This window comes from Tachyglossus aculeatus, assembly GCF_015852505.1.
Source record: "Tachyglossus aculeatus isolate mTacAcu1 chromosome Y3 unlocalized genomic scaffold, mTacAcu1.pri scaffold_183_arrow_ctg1, whole genome shotgun sequence".
Classification (NCBI taxonomy): domain Eukaryota; kingdom Metazoa; phylum Chordata; class Mammalia; order Monotremata; family Tachyglossidae; genus Tachyglossus; species Tachyglossus aculeatus.
The window spans coordinates 144407-168016 of record NW_024044832.1 but is presented as its reverse complement, the minus strand read 5'-3'; the positions used below and the strand labels follow the sequence as shown (position 1 = coordinate 168016).

General features: G+C 45.7%; 1 pseudogene; it reads left to right on the top strand.

Moving 5' to 3' along the window:
* Positions 1-19978, top strand: part of LOC119921737 — a 20201-nt pseudogene extending 223 nt beyond the window's left edge.
* The last annotated feature ends 3632 nt before the right edge of the window (positions 19979-23610 follow it).

Here is a 23610-nt window from a genome sequence, read left to right as displayed (position 1 = left end):
CTCAATTAATACTAGTGGACAGATGGGACTGATGAAATGATCGTAGCATATTATCAGTATTATTGTATGAGTATTTTATATCTTCAAGTACCACTGCTTACCTCTGGGGTCCTGGACATCTCTTGCATACTATCATCTGCCAATGAGAGTTTTTGATCTCCTTTACTGAGCTGGGCTGCATTTTACACGTTGAAGGATTGAGGCTGAGTGCCATATCATTATTGTTATGTCCATCTCTAATGGAGTGCCCACAATCTTACAACTCATTGACTTCTTTTCTACTAAATTTTAAAAATTTGGAAGACACTCCAAAAAACACAAAATGTTACTTAATACTTTGTGGTTAGACTAAAGTAGAGCCTTAGTAAGTTTAGCCCTATCCTACATTGACTGAGGATATGCACGTGAAAAAGCAGCATGGCTCAGTGGAAAGAGCACAGGCTTTGGAGTCAGAGGGTTATGGGTTCTAATCCCGGCTCCGCCAATTGTCAACTGTGTGACTTTGGGCAAGTCACTTAGCTTCTCTGTGCCTCAGTTACCTCATCTGTAAAATGGGGATTAAGACTGTGGGCCCCCCTTGGGACAACCTGATCACCTTGTAACCTCCCCAGCACTTAGAACAGTGCTTTGCACATAGTAAGCGCTTAATAAATGCCATCATTATTATTATTATTATTATTATTATTATGCACAACCATTTCTTTGAACTCACTTATGCCAACCTGTGGATCATGTTATAGAGAAGCAGTGTGGCTCAGTGGAACAAGCACGGGCTTGGGAATCAGAGGCCATGGGTTCAAATCCTGGCTTCACCAACTGTCAGCTGTGTGACTTTGGGAAAGTCACTTAACTTCTCTGGACCTCAGTTACCTCATCTGTGAAATGTGGATGAAGACTATGAGCCACAAGTGGGACAACCTGATCACCTTGTGTCCTCCACAGTGCTTAGAACAGTGCTTTGCATGTAGTAAGCGCTTAACAAATGCTATTATTATTATTATTATTATTATTATTATTACTATTATTATTATTATTATCCAGAAGGAGCAGGAGAAGCAGTGTGGCTCAGTAGAAAGAGCCCGGGCTTGGAAGTCAGAGGTCATGGGTTCTAATCCTGGTTCTGCCCCTTGTCAGCTGTGTGACTTTGGGCAAGTCACTTAACTTCTCTGGGCCTCAGTGACCTCATCTGGAAAATGGGGATGAAGACTGTGAGCCCCATGTGGGACAATCTGATCACCTTGTATCCACCCCCCAGCACTTAGAACAGTGCTTTGCATATAGTAAGTGCTTAACCATGCCATTATTATTATTACTATTATCTAGAAAAGATTAATCACATGGGTCTTTATTAGTATGGCCTGCATATCCAAGCCACTGCTGCGCTTGATTGGTAACAGAAGCACTGTGTTGTACCCAAACCGTATCATGAGAAGGTATGTATTAACTGAAAAATCATTCTTTAGAATACTGGGCTTCTCAGCAAGCTGGAGGATCACCTGGAGTCTGACTGAGCAAGGGGAGGCAGGGAATGTTTTCCTTCCCCAATGACAGTGGATGTAACCTGATTTCTGACTCCACAGGTTCAGTGGCTGCAGGATAACTATGAAACAGCTGAAGGTGAGAGTTTACCTCACAGTACACCGTATTGCCACTACCTCTTGCACTGCCAAGAGCAAAAATTGGAACCCGTAAACTCTGCTTCTCTTGGCAAGCTTATCCGCTGTGTCTTTATGGGTCTTCGGACACGCCGCCTTGGCACCAGGTAGTACTCCTCTAACCATTGCTTTAAATCCTTTTGGTTCAGAGCTGTCGTTTGCACACACTATGGTGTGTTTTCTACCACATCTTTGCCATGTCCCTTTCTGGGATAAAAATAATCCTCATAGTGTGAGAAAAAACAATAGTAATAATGGTATTTATGAAATAAATCAATCAATACTATTTATTGAGAGCATTCTCGGTGCTAAGCTCTGCACCAAGTGCTCAGTAGAATACGAAACAGCTGAGTTGGGAGGGGAGTTAAGGCTCTAGCTGTGAAGACAGACATTAAAATAAGTTTCAGATAGAGTGACAGAGGGTTTTTAGTATGGTACTTCGTAAGCGCTTACTAGGTGCCAGGCACTATTCTAAGCTCTGGTGTAAATGCAAGATAATCAGGTTGGTCATGAGTCCATGTCCCACGTGGGGCTCACAGTCGTAATCCCCATTTTACAGATCAGGTAACTGAGGCACAGGGAAGTGACTTGCCCATGGTCACACAGCAGACAACAGAACCCCAGTCCTTCTGACTCCCAGGCCTGTGCTCTATCCACTAGGGCACACTGCTCCTAATATCCCTGAGCATTAGAGTATGTAGAGATATGCCGTGACACTGGGGGTGGGGTTAATTTCACAGGAACAGACTGTCTAGTAATGCAGAAAATGAGTTAGTAAGGGAGGTGCTTTAAGGGAAGGTCACTTGGAGGAGCTATGATTTTAGAAGGGCTTTGGAGTTGAGAGTGTGGACATCTAAAGGCTATGAAGTGGGAGGAAGTTCTAGGTCAGAAGAAGGACATGGGCAGGTGTCAGCAGCAAGACAGGTGAAAATAAGGTACAATAATAGGTTGGCATTAAAGGAGTGGAATGAGTGGTCTGAGTTGGAGTAAGAGATCAGCCAGGTCATGTAGTCCGGGAAGAGCTGATTGTTTTAGAGCCAATAGTAAGACTTTTCTGATTAATGGAGCAGCAGAAGAGCAACGAAGTGAAATGGTTTTCAGGAAGCAACATGGTTTAGTGGGAAGAGCATGGACTTGGGAGTCAGATGTTATAGGTTCTACTCTCAGCTCTTCCACTGTTTGTTGGTTGACCTTGGGCAAGTCACTTAACTTCTTTGTGCCTCACTTTCCTCAACTACAAAATAGGGATTAAATATCTATTCTCTCTTCTGCTGAGGTTGTGAAACCGCTATGGGACAGGGACTGTGGCCGAACTAATTAACATGTACCTACGTCAGTACATGTTTGACAGAACAATATTTGACACACAGTAAGCATGTAACAAATGCCACCTTTGTTGTTATTCTTCTTCTTTTTATTATTATATATACTATGGTGAAGCAACATGTTATAGTTGAGAGCGTGGGCCTGGAAGTCAAAAGGACATGGGTAAATTTGGGGATAATTCCACACAGACGTGGGAGTTGAAGCCAAGGCCGTGAATCCATCAAATAATATTATTTATTGCCTGTTTACTGCGAGAGAGCATTGTCGTAAGTATACATAGTAGACTTGATCCCTGTCCACAAGGAGATTAGTTTTCAGGGAGAAACAGCCAAATACTTGGCTGATGCAAAGGGAAGAACAGATAGGGGAATTAAAGCTAAGTCATGGAAGCTTCCTTTATTTATGTAGGAAATCCTTCATAGGTGAATTTGGAAGCTAATCTGTAACCTGAGGTTTCTCTTTCTTTCTAGGGGAAACTCCAAGTACCATTATTATGGCCTCCGTATCAAAGCCAGTTCCCCATTGCCACGTTTGACTGGGGACCAGAAGCAAATAGCCATGCAGGGACAGCCCTTCTCCCAAAAACAAGGGTAAAAAACCTGTTCTTTTTTGGGGTCATTACACAGAATCCCCAGAAACACTTGGATGCATAGGGATCAGCTCTGACCTCATCATTATCATCATCATCATCATTATCATCATCATCATCATCATCAATGGTATTTATTGAGCGCTTACTGGGTGCTGAACGCTGTACTGAACAATTGGAAGAGTACAATTCCTCAGGCAGCCTGTTTATTATCTGATGTACAGCCTATGTGAGCTCTCTTTCTTCCTTCTACCACCTCATCCATACCTCTCTGACCCAAAACCTATTTTTACCTTCTTTTTGGCAGTTCAAGCTGTACCACTGGCAGAACATTACTAAGTGCTTGGGAGAAGAAGCATGACATAGTGGATAGAGCTTGGGCCTGGGAGTCAGAAGGTCATGGATTCTAATTCTGGCTCCGTCACTTGTCTTCTGTTTGGCCTTGGGCAAGTCACTTCACTTCTCTGTGCCTTAGTTGCCTCATCTTTAAAATGGGATTAAGGCTGTGAGCCCCATGCGGGATAGGCACTTTGTCCAACCCAGTTTGCTTATGTCCACCCCAATACTTAGAACAGTGCCTGTCACATAGTAAGCACTTGAAGACTACCACAGTTATTGTTATTAGGAGAGTAAATACAACAATAAACGGACAATTCTTGTAGTACAATACAACAGAATCAAAGGACATTCATTCATTCATTCATTCAGTCGTATTTACTGAGTGCTTACTGTGTGCAGAGCACTGTACTAAACGCTGGGGAAGTACAGGTTGGCAACATATAGAGATGGCCCCTACCCAACAAGGGGCTCACAGTCTAAAAGGAGGAGATGATCATAGACATGATCCATTCATTCATTCATGCATTCATGCATTCATGCATTCATGCATTCATGCATTCATTCATTCATTCATTCGTATTTGTTGAGCACTTACTGTGTACAGAGCACTGTACTAAGCGCTTGGGAAGTACAAGTCAGCAACCTATAGAGACGGTCCCTAACCAGCAATGGGCTCACCGTCTAGAAAGTGGAGACAGACAACAAAACAAAACATGTAGACAGGTGTCAAAATCGTGAGGACAAATAGAATTAAAGCTATGTGCACATCATTAGCAAAACAAATAGAATAGTAAATATGTACAAGTAAAATAAATAGAGTAATAAATCTGTACAAATATATACAAGTGCTATGGGGAGGGGAAGGAGGTAGGGCGGGGGGGTATGGGGAGGAGGAGAGGAAAAAGGGAGCTCAGTCTAGGAAGGCCTCCTGGAGGAGGTGAGCTCTCAGTAGGGCTTTGAAGGGAGGAAAAGAGCTAGCTTGGCGGATGTGTGGAGGGAGGGCATTCCAGGCCAGGGGAAGGATGTGGGCCAGGGGTCGATGGTGGGACAGGCGAGAACGAGGCACAGTGAGGAGGTTAGCGGCAGAGGAACGGAGGGTGCGGGCTGGGCTGTAGAGGGAAAGAAAGGAGGTGAGGTAGGAGGGGGCGAGGTGATGGAGAGCCTTGAAGCCAAGAGTGAGAGTTTTTACTTGATGCGTAGGTTGACAGGCAACCACTGAAGAGTTTTGAGGAGGGGAGTAACATGCCCAGAGCGTTTCTGTACAGAGATAATCTGGGCAGCAGAGTGAAGTATAGACTGAAGTAGGGAGAGACAGGAGGATGGGAGATCAGAGAGGAGGCTGATGCAGTAATTCAGTCGGGATAGGATGAGAGATTGAACCAGCAAGGTAGCAGTCTGGATGGAGAGGAAAGGGCATTCACTCATTCATTCAATCATATTTATGGAGTGCTAACTGTGTGCAGAGCACTGTACTAAGCACTTGGGAAGTACAAGTCGGCAATATATAGAGACGGTCCCTACCCAACAACGGGCTTGGCAATGTTGTGGAGGTGAGACCTGCAGGTTTTGGTGATGGATTGGATGTGTGGGGTGAACGAGAGAGCAGAGTCCAGGATGATGCCAAGATTGCGGGCTGATGAGACAGGAAGAATGGTAGTGCCGTCTACAGTGACAGGAAAGTCAGGGAGAGGGCAGGGATTGGGAGGGAAGATAAGGGGTTCAGTCTTGGTCATATTGAGTTTTAGATGGTCAGATGGAGATGTCCTGAAGCCAGGAGGAGATATGAGCCTGGAGGGAGGGAAAGAGAGGTTAGGGGTAGAGATGTAGATTTGGGTGTCATCAGCATAGAGCTGATAGTTGAAGCCATGGGAGTGAATGAGTTCATCAAGGGAGTGAGTGTAGATAGAGAACAGAAGGGGACGAAGAACTGACCCTTGAGGAGCCCCTGCAGTAAGGGGATGGGAGGGGGAGCAGGAGCCTGCGAAGGAGACTGAAAATGAACGGCCGGAGAGCTAAGACGAGAACCAGGAAAGGACGGAGTCTGTGAAGCCAAGGCTGGGGAGCGTCCATGCCCATATTGAGCTTACAGTTTAGAGGGGGGAGAGAGACAATAATATAAATAAATAACTTATAATACATACTTTAAAGATATATGCATAAATTCTTTAGAGTTAGGCATGGGGCAGATATCAAATGTCCAAAGGTCACAAATCCAAGTGCATAGACAACACAGAGGGAGAGCAAGCCAAGGAAAAAATGATTCAATCAGGGAAGGCCCCTTGGGGGATGTGTAACTGTAACAGTGCCTTGAAGGTGGAGAGAGTGGTGGTCTGGTGTATATCGATGGGGAGGAAGGTCCAGGCCGGGGGAGAACGTCAGGCAGTTTAGTCAGTCATATTTATTGGGTGCTTACTGTGTGCAGAGCACTGTACTAAGTGCATGGGAGAGTAGAGTTTAACAATACGTAGACACATTCCCTGTCCACAATGAGCTTACAGTCTATATTAAATAAATAAATTACAGATCTGCACATAAGGGCCATGGGACTGGGAAGGGAGATGAATAAGTGAGCAAGTCAGGGTGATGCAAAAGGGAGTGGGAGAAGAGGAAAGGAGGGCTAGTCAGTGAAGGCCTCTTAGAAGAGATGGGCCTTCAACAAGACTCTGAAGGCAGAGGGACTAATTATCTGTCGCATAGGAGGAGGGAGGGTGTTCCAAGCCAGAGGCAGAAAGTGGTCAAGAGACTGGGGGCAAGATAGACAAGCTCGAAGTACAGTGAGAAAGTTAGCATTAGAGGAGCGAAGTGTGCTGGCTGTATTGTATTTTGACGTCATCTCTCTCACTGCTGACCTCTTGCCCATGTCCTGATTCTGTTCTGGTATGCCCTCCCTCCTCATATTATTATTATTATTATTATGGAATTTGCTAAGCACTTCCTATGCACTGCTCTAAGCCCTGGGGTAGATACAAGGTAATCAGTTGTCCCACGTGGGGCTCACAGCTTTAATCCCCATTTTACAGATGAGGTAACTGAGGCACAGAGAAGTGAAGTGACTTGTCCAAGGTCACACAGTACATATCTGTCAGGGAATCACTCTTCCCACCTTCAAAGCTTTACTGATGGCACACCTCCTCCAAGAGGTCTTTTCTGACTAATCCCTCATTTCCTGTTTTCCCACTCCCTTCTGTGTTGCCCTTGTACTTGGACGTGCCCCCTTTATTCACTGTGGGAGTCCTTTTTTTAGTAGTATCTGTTGAGCACTTACTACATGCCCCGTTTGTTGAGCACTTACCAAGTGTCAAGCATTATTCTAAGCACTGGGATAGATACAAATTAAGCAGGCCGGATACAGTCCAGGTACAGTCTGGAGTCCCTTAAGACTCAGACCTGGGTCCCCTTCAATTCTCTTTCCACACTCACTCCCTTGGAGAACTCATTCACTCCCTTGGCTTCAGCTACCTTCTCTATGTGGGTAATTCCCAGATCTATTTATGCAGTTCTGCATTTCTATACATGCCTTGCCAACCCCTCAAATTTAATATGTCTAAAATAGACCTCTTCATTTTCTACCTAAACTCTGACCTCCCGTGAGTTTCTTGTCACCTAGACAGAAAGTACCCTGTAAACTCTCCTTCAAGAGGCCTTCACTGACTAAACTTCCTTTTCCCTTAGCTACTCTGCCCTCACCATCAACTATGCACTTGGTGTGTGCAGCGTGGCTTAGTGGAAAGAAGTCGGGCTTGGGAGTCAGAGGTCGTGGGTTCTAATCCTGGTTCCGCCACTTATAAGCTGTGTGACTTCAGGCAATTCACTTCAGTTCTCTGTGCCTCAGTTACCTCATTTGTAAAATGGGGATGAAGAATGTGAGTCCTACATGGAACAACCTGATTACCTTTGTATCTTCCCCAGCGCTTAGAACAGTGCTTGGCACATAGGAAGTGCTTAACAAATACCAATATTACTACTACTACTATTATTATGATTATTATTATTATTATTATTACCCCATACACACTTGATTCCAACCCAAACCCCATAGCAATTATGCAAAGGAATGTCCTCATACTCCACTGTTTTCCCATTTCCATAAGTACTCTGGGGGCATGAGGAGTGTCAAAGTCCTTAAGTGACACACAAAATAAGTGCACAGTTAATGCAGAGGAAACAGCCGACACTGAAATAAATGGCTTAGGTCTGGGACGGCCTCTTGAAGGAGATATGATTTTAACAAGGCTCTGAAAGTAGGGAGAGTGGTGGACTGCTAGATATAAAGGGGAGGGTCAGAGGGAGGAAAACGGGCAAGGTGTGAGCAGTGAAGTAGATGAGATCGAGACACAGTGAGATTGTTGCAGGAGCTGAGTGATGTGTATGGGCTGGATTGTAGTGGAAATTCAATGAGGTAAGGTAGTAGGGGGCTAGGGGACTGGGTGCCTTAAAGGCGATGGTTAGGAGTTTCCGACTGATGTGGAAGTGGATGGGCAACCACTGAACGTTCTTGAGTTGGGATCTAAGGAGTGACTAGAATGAAGAAAAAGGCTTATAATCTTGATTGGCGAAAGCAATCATGTGAATCAGCTGATTTGGCATGAGAGGCGTAGGACCTTAAAGAGAACAACCTTAGGAGTGGGAGTGAGAAGACCTGGGTCCTAATCCCAGATTCACTATTTGCCTGATGTTTAACCTTGGGCATGTCATTTAACTTTTTTGAGCCTCAGTTTGTCACTTCTAAATTGGACGGTCCATTATTCTCCCTCCTCCTTAGACTGTGAATCTGGTTTGGGCCAGCAACAGTGACCAACATGATTATTTTGCATTCATTCATTCATCCATTCATTGATTCAATCGTATTTATTGAGTGCTTAATGTGTGCAGAGTACTCTACTAAGAGAAGCAGTGTGGTTCAGTGGAAAGAGCACAGGCTTTGGAGTCAGAGGTCATGGGTTCAAATCCCGGCTCCACCAGCTGTCAGCTGTGTGACTTTGGGCAAGTCACTTACCTTCTCTGTGCCTCAGTTACCTCATCTGTAAAATGGGGGTTAAGACAGTGAGCCCCCCCCATGGGACAACAGGATCACCTTGTAACCTCCCCAGCGCTTAGAACAGTGCTTTGCACATAGTAAGCACTTAACAAATACCATCATTCATTAATTAATTAATTGGAAAATACAATTCAGCAATGAAGAGAGACAATCCCTGCCTACAGCATTCTTACCATCTAGAAAGAGGGAGACAAACATCAATACAAGTAAAGACATGAATTTAAATGAACAGAATTATAGATATACACATGTATATATATATATATATATATATACATATATACACACATATATATGTATGTATATATATACACATACATATATATGTATGTATATATATATGTATACATATTCATATACATATATATGTGTGTGTATATATATATATATATATAATATATATATAATATATATATATGTATGTGCTGAGGGGCTGGGGGAAAGAGCAAAGGAATCAAGTTGAGATGATGTGGAAGGGAGGGGGAGCTGAGGAAAAGAGGGCTTAGTTTGGGAAAGGGGGCTTAGTCTTTGTACTTTCCAAGCAATTAGTACAGTGATCTGCACACAGTAAGCTTTCAATAAGTACGACTGAATGAAGGAACTTCCCTAATACTTAGTATTGCTATTTTAGTTATTACCATTATTTTATGGAAATACTGAAGAAAGTACCCAGAAGGGGTTTGAATATGAAACCTGGAATTCCCTGAGAGGTGGTGATGGGGATGACAAAAAAGAGAACACCAAGATGTTTGGGGGAAAGCAGAAGTGATCCTGGGAAAGGGAAACCTGTTAGAGGTAGGGGAAAGTGATTTTTAAAAATGTTTCTCACTAATGGACTAATTAAATATCTTTTCAGCTTATTAAAAAACAAGTTAGAGTTGTGCCCCCTATATCTGCATTTGGAAGAGGCTCAAGTGGCTCTAAACTGTAAGATCCTCCTGAGCAGGAAACATATCCAGTAACTCTGTTTTGTTGTACTCTCACAGCACACAGTACTATGCGCTGCCTAGAGTTCATTCATTTGTTCATTCAGTAGTATTTATCGAGTGCTTACTGTGTGCAGAGCACTGTACTAAGCACTTGGAAAGTACAGTTCGGCCGCAGATAGAGATAATCCCTACCCAACAACAGGCCCATGGTCTAGAGTAAGGACTCAGTAAATATGATTGATTTTGATTGACTTCTCGATACCAAAAGAATGCATTTCCTGGAAAGTTAAGGGGTATGAGGGAGAATAAACTGTTCTGAATTTTCTGCAACCAACCTTTTTGGTTGATGGAGTGCTTATTTTATAGCAGAGGAAGTTGAACTGCTTAATATATGTAAAAGAATGAGATTTGCATAGCTGGGACTCCCAACCTTTTCTGTTAGCAAAAGGAGAAACTGGAGACCTACGAAAGTGGCTGAAGAGACCTCAGTACAACGCAAAGTCCTTTCTGGAGATTTCCTTTCTCCCCCTCCTAATCTCTTTCAAAATTTCCACAATAGGGTAATGAGAATGGTCCTAGAATGGTTCATAGCAAGGGAAATCAACTACCAATTTCAATATCCCCAAGCTGATCCTTGGTCCCGGAATCTGTTTACAAACAGATTCTATTTTTTAAATCAATGAGGTTTCTTGAGCCCTTAATGTATGCATAATACTGTACTAACCGCTTGGGGGAGTACAAAACAACAGAGATTGGTACACACATTTCCTTCCCACTAGGAACTTACCATCTAGAAGGGGAGACAGACATTAAAGTTATGTGGATATGCACATAAGTGCTGTGGACCTGAGGTGGAGTAAATATCAAATGCTTAAATGGTACAAATCCAAGTGAATAGATGATGCAGAGGGGAGAGGAAGAAGGGGAGTTGAGGGCCAAGTCAGGGAAGACTTCTTAAAGGAGATGTAATTTTAGGAGGATTTTTGAAGGAGACAGTGTGGTGGTCCATCACAATATAGGGGGAGGAAGTTATATGCCAATGCGGGGATGCGGCCAAGCAGTTGATGTCAGGATAAACAGGATCAAGGAACAGCAGGTAGGTTGGCATTGCAGTAGTGAAATGTATGGTCTGGGCTGCTGTAGGAAATCAAAGAGGTAAGATATGAGTGGGAGAGATGAGTGAATGCTTTAAAGCCGGTGACAAAGAGATTTGTTTTCTAGGGGGGTGGGTGGGCAACCACATAAAGTAGAGGAGTGGAAAGACATGGATTGGATATTTTTTTAGAGAAATGATCCAGGCAGCAGAAGGAAATATGGTCCGGCATGGTCTCCCTAAAATCCCCCCTGCTCCTCTCCAGTCCCTCCCTCCTGTTGCCCCTTTTGCAACTCTCCCATCTTTCCCAGCAGTATCTCTAGAGGAGATCTCTAGACCGTGAGCCTGCTCTTCTAGACTGTGAGCCCGCTGTTGGGTAGGGACTGTCTCTATGTGTTGCCGACTTGTACTTCCCAAGCGCTTAGTATAGTGCTCTGCACACAGTAAGCGCTCAATAAATACGATTGATTGACTGATCTCCTGCCTACTGTTAAAATCCAGGCCCTCCACCTGTGCACCCTATTCCATCCCTTCACACCTTATCAAACAGTTACCCTCTCTCTTCTTCCCTCCGTGAATACCCTCTTCAACTGTTCACTCTCCACTGGGCTTTTCCCTTCTGCTTTCAAACACGCTCAGTTCTCATCTATCCTAAAAAATCCTCCTTTAACACCATGGCTCCAACCATTTATTGCCCCATTTCTCTCCTACCATTCCTCTCCAAACTCCTTGAGTGAGTTGTCTACACCCATAGTCTAAAGTTCTTCTCCTCTAATTCTCTTCTTGATCCCCACCAATCTGGCTTCCATCCCCTTCACTACACAGAAACCACTCTCTCAGAGGTCACATATGATCTCCTTCTTGCCAAATTCAGTGACCTCTACTCCTTCTCGACCACTCAGCTACCTTCAACACTGTCAACCACCCTTTCTCCTAGAAATATTATGCATCCTCTGCTTCGCTGACACTGGACTCCCCTTGCTCTCCTATCTCTTTGGTTGCTCATTCTCAGTCTCCTTAGGCTCCTCCTTTGCCTCCCACCCCTTAATTGTGGGTGTCCCTCAAGGTTCAGTTCTGGGTCCCCTTCTCTTCTCCACTACACCCACTCCCTTGGAAAACACATTCACTACCATGGCTACAATGACCACATTCATTCATTCATTCAGTTGTATTTATTGAGCAAATTCCTGTGTGCAGAGCACTGTAGGAAGTGCTTGGGAAGTACAAGTCGGCAACATAAAGAGATGGTCCCTACCCAACAGCAGGCTCGCAGTCTAGAAGGTGACCTGATACCTAGATTTCCTCCAGCAGCACTCTGCATCTCGTGTACAAGAGTGAAGGAGGAGTGTGGAGGTGATCCAGGGCTGTGGCTTAGTGGTGCGGGATTGATAAAGGGATCGGGCAGCAAGTGAGACAAGATGAGTGGAAAGAGTGATGTCGAAGAGAGTGTCATCAAGGGAAGGTAGTTTGGGTGTGGAGTCTAAATGGGGTATGATGAGTTGAGAAAACTGAATGGGGTCAAAAGATGGTGGTCTCTGTGGAGGAACAGTGTAGAAATAGCAGGAGGAGGTGTGTGGGAGAGAAGGCAGGTGAGGAGACTGTGGTCAGATAGAGGGATTTCAGAGATGGTGAGGGTAGAGAGTGATCAGTGGCTAGAGGTGAAGGTGTGTGTGTCCAGGTTGGTGAGTGGGTGAGGTAGGGTGGGGGGAGGAGGTCAGTGGGGTTGAGGAGTGATAGAAGGTAGGCATCAGAAAGGTCAACAGGAACTTCTGTATGGATGTTGAAGTCCCCAAGGATCAACATAGGCATGGGGGAGAGAGAGAAGGAATGTGAGAACGAGACCAAAATCGTTAAAGAAGTTGGAGGTGAGACCTAGGAAGTGGTAGATGATCCTTAGTAGCATCAGGAGTGGGAGCTGGAGGTTGATGATATGGGCTGCAAAGGGAGGAAAAGAAAAGGATGTGGTAGGTGGAATGATGAGAAAATGGCACTGGGGCATGGAAAGGAAGCTGCCATCTCCTTTCCCAGTGAGTCTGGCTGTAAAGCACTCCATCACCTTGGCCCCTCCTACCTCACTTTGCTGGTCTCCTTCTGCAACCTAGCCTACGCACTCTCCTGCTGTAATGGTAACCTCACTATGCCTATCTCACAGTCAACCTCTAGCCTGTGTCCTGCCTCTGGCCTGGAATACCCTACCTTCTCAATTCTGACAGACAATTACGATCCCCGACTTCAATGCCTTGTTGAGGGCATATCTCCTCTGGAAGGCCTTCCCTGACTAAGACCTTTTCTCCCACTACCTTCTGTGTCATCCTGACTTGCTCCCTTTTCTTCTTCCCCCATCCCAGCCCCACAGCACTTATGTATATATCTTTAATAAATGTATTTGTATTGATGTCTGTCTCTCTAGACTGTGAGCAGGTTATGGGCAGGGGATGTGTCTATTGCTTTATTGCACTCTTGCAAGCCCTTAGTACAGTGTTAGACACACAGTAAGTGCACAATAAATATGCCTGATTAAAGGCCCCCTCTGGAGAGACCTGCAGGGGAGACTGTGTCATCTAGGGAGAGCCAGGTTTCAGGGATGACGAGGAGGAGCAGTGATTGGGTCAAAAACAGGTCAATAATGAAGGGAAGCTTCCCTATGATGGAGTGGGTGTTCCACAGGGCACATTTTGCTGGAGCTGTGGGGAAAGTGTGTGGGGCGGGCGTAGTGTGAGGTAGGAAGGGGTTGAATGGTCGTGAGCTGGTGGGGGCCAGGATGGAGGGAGGGGGACAAGGGGCAGCGGTGGGACTGGATGACAGGGATGAGGCAGGGGAGACGAGTGGGGATGACACACGGGGTGGGAAGGGGTTGGGTGGGAGCGCACTGAGGAGGGCCGGCGTTTGAGGAGGGGATAAAGAGGAGTGCTGGGTGCAGGGGACAGGGGAGGGGAGACGAGAGGGATAGGACTGAAGAAACATGGTGGGGCTAGGGAGTAAGAGAAATGAGGTCCGGAGCTGCAGCCACTGATCTTTAAACCCAGTGGGCTCTGGCTAATTCCTTTATTAAGTGGCGAGTCAGTGGCTCCCAGCTGCGGGACTCCACAAGTTCTGAGCTAAGATTAGCGAGTCATTAAAAGCGTCTGTCTGGAGCGAATGAGTCAGTGCCCTCAAATCCCTAGTTGCTCCTAGATGACTGTTGACACATTATCTCCTTAGTTTCCATCTCACTGTCCGTCTTCTTGGGCAGGGATCTGGGTCCTGGTGTATGGAGGGGTGGGGACTGGGGAGTCCTTCCTCGTGCAGACCCAAGTCCTTGGTGTACAGATGGAGGGAGGGGGCAATGACAAAGACATAGTCCCCTCCCTTGGTGCATGGGGCTGAGAAGAAGGGGGGGCCTCTTCTCTCTCAGCAGTACTGGCCCTCCAGTTGGCATGGCTGGGGCGACCCTCCCTTTTGTTCAGTCCTCAGGCATTCATATTACAGGGATGACCCATCCCTTCAGCATGATCTCGGGCCACCGGAATGAGGGGAGAGGGGTACCAGGTGGTGGAGACCCTCCCCTTACTTCAGGTTTTTGTCCATGGCTTACCGAGTATGTGCTGGGGTGGTCAGCGGCCCTTCTCTCTGGAGCAGTGTTAGGCCTGAATGGGGAGCGGAGGTGCCAGAGGTCCCCGCTTACCTTTCCTCCGTGGTGATCCCAGGTCCCTCGCGGTGGGGGGAGGAAGGAGCCATGGGGTGGCGGAAACCCTCCCTTTGTATCAGTTTTATTTTTATTTTTTTGCCCTTGGCTTGCCGACTGGGTGCTGGGATGGTCGGGAGCCCTCTTTTGTGGCTTGATTTTAGGCCTCCAGTGTGAGAGGGAGGGTTCGGTGTCCCTTTCCCCAGGCAGACCCTAGGTCACCAGCAGCTGTGGCAAAGACTCTCTCCTTGCCTCAGTTTAGGTCCCCTGTCTCGCCCAGTGGGTCTTGGGGTGGTAATCGGCCCTTCTCTCTGGCTCAATCTTAGGCTTCTGGTGTGAGAGTAGGGGGCCGGAGGGTTCGGGGTCCCTCCCCCAGGTAGATCCTTGGACACCTGCATCAGTGGAGAAGACCCTCCCCATTATTCAGTTTTTTGGCTCTGGTTTGCCGAGTGATCACTGGGTGGATGCTGCCTTTCTGTCAGGCACAGACCTCCGGTGTGAGCGGAAGGTGTTGGAGGGCCCAGAGTATCTTGCATTTGCACTGTACCAAAGCTCCGGGGTGGATACAAGCAAATCAGGTTGGACACAGTCCAACCCCATTGGAACTCACAATTTCCATCCCCATTTTATTGATGGAGTACCTGCAGCCTAGAGAAGTGAAGTGACTTGACCAAATAACACAGCAGACAAGTGGCGGAGCCAGAAGTAAAACCCAGGTCTTTCTGACTCCCAGATCTGTGCTCTATCCTCTGGGTCACACAGTTTCTCTGGCAAAGGGGCGATGGGAGTGGTAGGAGGGAATTGGGGTGAATACTGGAGAGAACATTACGGTCAAGGGAGGGGTATTTTAGAATAGGAGAGAAATGAGAATGTTTGAAAGCAATGGGGGAAAAAGCCACTGGAGTGTGAATAGTTGAAGCTGGTGTTCAGGGAGGAAAGAAAGGAGGGGCAAATGTTTTGATACAACCAAAGGGGTAGCTGGCAAGCTTTGAAAGAAGGCCCAGGTAAAATATCCTTGGTCTTCATTGTTTATAGGCTCAAGCCTATCCAGAAGGTGGATCGACTGATCAGTGGTGTGGCTGAGTGCCAGCAGCAGGAGTCAGGACTTTCTGACATCAATTCACAAATCCAGCAGTGTCAGCATTTCTTGGGTAAGAGCCCATTTCCCCTCGTGCTGTCACTCCTTTCTCCATTAGTCCTAGAATCCTGAACCTCAGGGTCCTGAGACACTCTCCATCCTAGACTTGATTACAACAGCAATGCTTTGAATCCTTCTAGAACCACCAGTAACAACTGAGAGGCAAGCACTAAGATGGAAGAGAAAGAGGGATCATCTGGGACCATCCTAATCATTCTAAGCTTTTCCATCCTTCAGGTGCATCATGGAGCCTCCCAGACTTCACGGAACTCAATCTGCAGGGCAAAATGTTACCGGAGGGTATTGGGGTTGGGGCCTTTCAGATCCTGTAACGGGAACACTGCGAGGTATGGGTGCAGTTGGGTAAGGAGATAGGATTGAGCAAGAGACTGGGTAGGGCTGTGGGATCCATTATGGTACTCCAGTTAGTAGCAAATGTAGCAGCACACTACTTAGAGCAGGAGACTAGATATAATGACATTCACATTTATTTCCCCACTAATAGAGCACTGAGTGGGCAGTGCTTTCATCCTCTGTCCTCCTCCCAGGCCATTATCAACATGATAATCAACCTGAAGTTCACCCTGCTGGAGTCCTTATGGAAAACGTTTTGGAGATATAATCTTGCCCAGCCCAAGGAGGGTCCTTTCATGGTAACGTGAGTATCCCAATGCTCCAAGAAATGTGAGTCCTGGGGCTGGAATAGAGAGAACTACATTAGAGAAGATGGCATGTTGCTGGCCATAGGGAATAAAACTGTCCTAGATCAAGTACTACAAGCAAGTTAGCTAGTCTGGACAGGATGTTGGAAGCAGGTTGGACAGGTGTTTGGAATCAAACTGCTATGGCATGAAGTTGAGGGTAGGTTAGCTAGGTAGAGTCTTGGAATAGACCAAAGCCAGGTTCTGACTTGGAGGATGAATGCCTGACTGAGAGAGGGTTGGGGTTGGGTGGGAGATTGGTGTTGGACTGATAAATTTACTTTTACTCTGAATGACTCTAAGGGTTTCTCTGCATCCATATTTGTAGCTATGATGAAGCTGAGAAGCGGTTACCTAAGATTCGTCTGGTTATCTTATCCAAGTATAAGTCTGTGCTCAGGTGGACCAAAGACTGTGACAACCTGCTGTACCAGGGCCTAGTGGAGATTCTTAGCTTGGCGGATGGGCAGAGGGAGGGCATTCCAGGCCCGGGGGATGACGTGGGCCGGGGGTCGATGGCGGGACAGGCGAGAGCGAGGTACGGTGAGGAGATCAGCGGTGGAGGAGCGGAGGGTGCGGACTGGGCAGTAGAAGGAGAGAAGGGAGGTGAGGTAGGAGGGGGCGAGGTGATGGACAGCCTTGAAGCCCAGGGTGAGGAGTTTCTGCCTGATGCGCAGATTAGTCTAGGTATGAGGGAGAACAGGTAGTGCATCCCCATTTCGCAGACGAGGGAACTGAAACACAGGAAGTTAAGTGGCTGCCCAAGGCCACATAGCAGGCAAGTGGCAGAGATGGGATTAGAACCCAGGTCCCCTGACTTCCAGGCCCGTGGTCTTTCCCCTAGACCATGCTACGTCTCTCCCTTATACTCACCCAATTACTTAGTCCAGCTCTCTGCACACAGTAAACAATAAATATCATTGATTGATTGCTAAAAAGGGGATAGTCTATTCCAGATGTACTACGTCCTATCCCCAGTGAGTGACCAGGGTATTAGAAAAAGGGAGGACAGTGACATTGAAGGTGGAGCTTTCTTGGGGGGTTGGAATGACTTCATTACTGCCTACCTATCGCTCAGGTATCTTGATGCAAGCTATCAGAAATTTTGCCAAACGCCTGGAAAGCTGGCTCACCAATGCCATGTTGAATATTCCAGAGGAGATGGTGTTTGTGAAGGTAAAGTGATTGATAGGTGGAAGGAGGGTCCTCAGTCTCTCAGTGTCAGATCCTCTCACCATAGAGATCCCTTGTCATCCCTGTTTAACACTACCTGAGCTGTCTCCACTCATTTCCCAAATTTCCCCAGGAAGTGAGTTCCCACTCGGTGAACTGTTAGTCAGTTCTAGTAGATTTTTGGTGCAGGCTTCTCCTTCCATCTGCTGACAACCAGGCAGACAAAAGGTAAGGAGACCCTGAACCCACTCATTGTAGAATCCTGACCTACAGGTGGCAACTGCAAGTACCTTCGCCCAGACTCTGCGGCGCTACACTTCTCTCAATCATCTGGCACAAGGAGCTCGAGGCGTGCTGCAGAATACAGTGCAGATTAACCAGATGCTCAATGACCTCAACCGTGTTGACTTTGCAGTTATCCAGGTACCCTCTTGTGTGGTCCTGCCTGGAATCAAGGAAGCACAGGAAACCCCAGAATGTCAGAGAGGCCAGAGGAATGGGATGGGAACATATTTATTTGGGGCACAAATCTTTCCTCCTTTTCTTTCATCTTTTTCTGTCTCCATCCATATTTGATGCTATAATCTTAGTTCCTTGATTCCTAAACCAGGCTTCACCCTTTATGCTTTTGTGTTATCAGTGAATTTCCAATTTTGGGGTGAATTATGGAGAAGAAGCTCAGTGCATTTCAAAATGCAATTATCCGCTTTTAAAGGGTCCCTAATACCTTGCCCCTCCTCCATACCCTTCTAGGAGCAGGCTTCATGGGTGGGCCACTGTGAGAACAATATAGTGCAACAACTGGAGCAGGACTTCAAGGTGACACTACAGCAACAGTACTCCCTGGAGCAGTGGGCATCCTGGCTGGACTGTGTGGTCAGCCAGGTACTCAAGCCATACGAGGGTAGCCCCAGTTTCCCCAAGGCTGCCAAGCTCTTCATCCTCAAGTGGTCCTTCTACAGGTGGGCAAAAGATTGGGCCTGGGTCCAGAGACACTCACTAAGAACTAATGTTTTTGGCACTTAGAACATGATCAGGGAAAGGTTTTGTAAGGGGTGGAGAAGGGTATTTTCAGAAGTGAATTGAATTATAGAAAGCCATAATCAGGTATAAGAAATTTGAGATTCAGGAATGGAAATAGGAGAGCAAGATTGATATTTCAGGGAAGATCAAGGATGTAGGGGTTAGGGTTAAGGTGCCACTTTAAACTGTAAACCCCTTGAAGGCCGGGGCCATTCACCCGTGCCTTTTTACCAATGCTTAGTACAGAGCTTTACACCAAATAAGTATTTAATAAGTATCACCACTAGTACAGCTCAGAGCCAGATTGGAACTAGAATCAGAGAAATGGGTAGGACTAGAGTTACGAATGGACTCAGAAGCAGGATTTTAGAGCCAAAACTGAGTGAAGTTGACATGTGGATTTCCCATAGCTCCCTAGTGATTCGGGACCTGACTTTGCACGGTGCTGCCAGCTTTGGTTCCTTCCACCTGATCTGGCTGTTCTGTGATGAATACATGTACTATCTGATTGAACATCGTGTGGCACAGGACAGGAGCAAGACCCCTATTGCTATCATGGGTGAGGGCAGTGAAATTATGGGAATAGGGCTTACAAGGACTGAACAGAATTCATAAAGGGATCAAACCACTCTAACAACCTGTGGGGTTTCTCTTCCGTGCAGTTCACCAGCCTGGCCTGCTCCCTAAACCACCTGGATCCTGAAAAAAAAGGTAGGAGCGTCTTCTTTATTTGGTTGGGCAGGGCCTGTGTGCCTAGGTTTCCCTCCCATTTCTGATCTTAGGAACTTACTGATTCTTCACTAGAAGGTTGTTATGTCTGAGGAGCCAAGAGACTTTGGAATGAATGTAAGGGGCTAAATGACCCAGTTATCCCTAATCTTGTCCTACATTTGTCCCAGATGAGGAGGAGGAGGAAGAAGTGGAGAACAAAGGTGACTTGGCCCAGGAAATTTCTTCTGACTTCAGTGAATCAACTCCACTCCACTCGGAATCTCTGGAGCCTGCGACCAAGTTGCTGAGAATAGACGGAGAGGCCATCTTCCTTCAGTCATGCTTTCTAACTAAATAACCCTTTAGTGGATGAGTTCAAAACTTGACCTGTACCTTTTTCCCTTCCTGCCCTCTACTGGTGCCATCTCAGAGGGCATTAAGCATTCCACCATGTTCTTTAGAATCGGTTACAAGTAGTTCAGGCTTTCACTAAAGAGTCCCTTGCCTCCCTTCACCTTTTTACTAATTACTGTACCACATCCCAGGTTTATAATATAACCAAACTAAAGTCTCGTTTATAAAGGCCTATATAGCTTGTATGGGTTTGTTTTCCTTTGTTTTGCCTCGCATATGGGTGTGGAGTTTGTGGGCACTTCCCTCCTTCTCTAATTGGTGGCTTTTTGACCTGCCCTTTATGAGCAGTGTGGGGAATGAGATTACAAAGATGAGGTAAGGGGGCCCTCCCAGCTTCCTGAAGCTACAGTTTTTGACACAAAGGCCTGATTTGGAGTATAGTTTGTGGGGCTGCAAGCAAGAGATGGGCATATTTAGATTAGCCTAGATTAAATGTTTTATAGCATTCTCAGTAGCTGTATTAGGCCAAGTCAGGGCAAAAGCAAGTAAGAAGAATTAACTAATTTCAGTGATTTTCCCTCCATGGCACAAACTGTCCTGACTGAGAAAGTTGAATGTGCCTTACCTCATCCTCCACATCCACCTTTAGCTTTTGTAGTAACTTACCACCCTGCTTTACCTTCTGCTGTCTCTCCAATCTTTCAGCTTGCCCAAACATTAAAACCAAGCCAAGAGACTGGGAGGGTAGTTATTATCTTAGAACAGTTCAAGGAGCTGCTTTAATTGCACTTGAAAAAGGAATATAAATTGGTGGAGATCCTGACAAAGACTTAATAGAATTTGTGAAGAGCTTCACTGCTAATTCTACCTGCCACAGGCCTGCTGGTTACTCAGCAATTGGCAGTGCAGTGGTGCCCTGGCTTTCTTGAGCACTACAATGTGTCCCTTATTTTCATTCCAGGACATGCTGAAAGAGAACTTTGGATGGGAGAAGGGAAGTCAGATTCCAGAGCAGAGGCTGATGCCCTGATGTACTAGGTGCTTTCTCTTCATGGTGGGTAGAAAGGGATCATAGAAAGAAATCACATCATAGACCAGGTCAATAAAACTCGCTTTGCCATTCGTAGTGTTTTACTGCCCTCCATTTTTCCTTCACCTTCCTAGTTCCATTTTTAACCGCTCTTATTCCTGCTGTCAATGAATTACCTACCTGGTTGTTTCAGTCCTTGCTGAACTATGATTTGTTCCTTCATTTTGGGGCACCAAGGATGGGCACCAGAAAGAAGAAAGCTTTTGCCTCTAATTGTTAGAAATAGGGAGAGAAATTTATTTCTCCATTGTCACCTCAGTTCATGAAGCTGTGTTAGGGGGTGCTATCCTGTGAAACAATTTTCTAGCTTTCTGAAGAGCTTCAATTCACTCAGGAGGCAGAGATATCAGCTTCAACTGTAGAAGACACTGGCCCCAAATGTGGATTGAAGAGGGTCTCATTCCCCATTTTATCAGCTCTGTCATCTGTTTCACCTGCTAGAAACCCTGGACCCTGCCCCAAATCTTTCTTCCCAGAAACTTTCCTTGTATAGTTCTATTTTAGTAGGGGTATATTCTTTGATATTCTAGTTTTCACGAGGTTTATGTTTTAATGGTAAAAAATGAACGAATCTTCCTTCCATGCTGAAACAAAGAACTTGTTATTGGGATCAATATCCAAGTAGAGCTCATAGTTTATTGGCTTTTTCCAAACTACCACAGATATATTTGTTCCAGATCTTTACCAGCGATTCCAACTGTGAGGTAGATAATCGCACTCTAAACTGTGACCTGTGTGAATTTTCTTCCATTTTGTGTGCTCCTTGAAGTATTTCTCTGGTGGCAGCATCAACCAGACCGAGTAACCATGTCCTATACCATTTCCTCCCTTATACAGAAGTTTGCCAATCTGTAAGGTTCTGAAGCTGTTTTCTACATTTTATAGTTTTTCTTAAACCAAAATAAATTCAGCTTTGTTATTGACATCTGCTGCTTCTCATCTGAATGCTAAGAGGGTGTTGTAGAGCAGTCAATCAATCAGTTGTATTTATTGTGCACTTACTTTGCAGAGAATTGTACGAAGCACTGGGAAGAGTACCATTAACAGAGTTAATAGACATAATCCCTACCCACAACAGCTTACGGTCTTGAGGGAGAGACAGACATTAAAATCAATGAATAAATTATGTTATTACATAATAACGTAATGTACAGATAGATACATAAGTGAGGTGGTGCTGAGGGAGGGGTGAGTAAAGGGTGCAAATCCAAGTGTGAGGAGAATGTAGAAGGGAGTGGAAGAAGAGGAAATGAGGGCTTAGTATGGAACGGCCTCTTGGAAGAGATGAACCAGTAATAAGACTTTGAGGGTGGGATGAGTAATTGTATGCTGGATATGAAGAGGGAGGGAGTTTCCAAGCTAGAGGCAGGATAAGGGTGAGTAGTTTTTTTTTTGTTTAGTTTAGATTTGTTTTGTTTAATGGTACTTGTTTAAATGCTTACAATATGTCAGGCATTGTGAGATAGTTAGCACTACAGGAGCAAAGTGTGTGGGCTGGGTGAGAAGTGAGAGAAGCAAGGTGAAGTAGAGGGGTGAGGTGATGGAGGGCTTTAAAAGCCAATGGTGAGGAGTTCATTTGATGCAGAGGTGGAAGGGCAACGATTGGAATGCTTTGAGAAGGGGTGTGACATGTCCTGAACGTTTTTGGGCAGCAGAAGTGAAGTAATGGACTGGAGTGGGGAGAGAGAGAAGGCTGGAGATAAGCAAGGAGACTGATGAAGTAATCCAGGTGGGGTAGGATGAGTGATTTTATTAACATGGTAGCAGTTTGGATGGAGAGGAAAGGGCAGATTTTAGTGATGTTCTGAAAGTGGGACTGACAGAATTTGGTGACAGATTGAAGTATGTGGGTTGAATGAGACAGAGGTGTCAAGGAAAACATCATGGTTATGGGCTTGTGAAACAGAATGGATGGTGGTACCATCTATAATGACAGGAAAGTCATGGAGAGGATAGGGTTTGTGTGGCACGGGAGGGAGCACTGTTTCAGACATGTTAAGTTTGAGGTGATTGAAGGATATCCAAAATAGAGATCCCCTGAAGGCAGGAGGAGATGTGAGACTGGAGAGCGGGAGAGAGATCAGGGCTGGAGATGTAGTTATGGAAATCATCTGCATAAAGGTGGTAGTTGAAGCCATGGGAGCGAATGAGTTCGCCAAAGGAGTCGAGATTACCAAAGTTACTGTGAAGACCCTAAGCAGAAGGAGTTTGCTGTAGGAGAAGCCACTTCCATCCAGCAGGTGAGGGAGAAGAGGCCCTAAGAAACACAGCTCAGTGGTTACAGGCCTCCAGAACGGAGGAGGCCATAGATAGCATGAATGGGTGAGAAGGGTTACTTCTGTGGCCCCGATTCTTCCACAGTCTTTTATCTTCCTATCTCAGAGTTAGTCCTGAATTTGTCCGCTTTATGTCACCTCCTCCTAAACTGAAATCAGTGACTTCAGAGAGTGGGGAGGCTGCACGTGAGGGTGTTCTGCCTCTCCTTTCCAATCAAGCAGAGTTTTGGGGAAGGAAGGAATGGTATGATTGTCATCGTTCTTTCCACCCAAATGACTTGTGAATAAAGTTACCCTGATGGTATACTTTTGCAAGTAACTGGGTATTTCTGCTTTGAACTCCTGAAATTCCAATCAGTCAATCAATCAATTGTATTTATTGAGCGCTTACTGTGTGCAGAGCACTGTACTAAGCACTTGGGAAGTTCAAATTGGCAACATATAGAGGTGGTCCCTACTCGACAGTGGGCTCGCAGTCTAGAAGGTGGAGACAGAGAACAAAACAAAACAT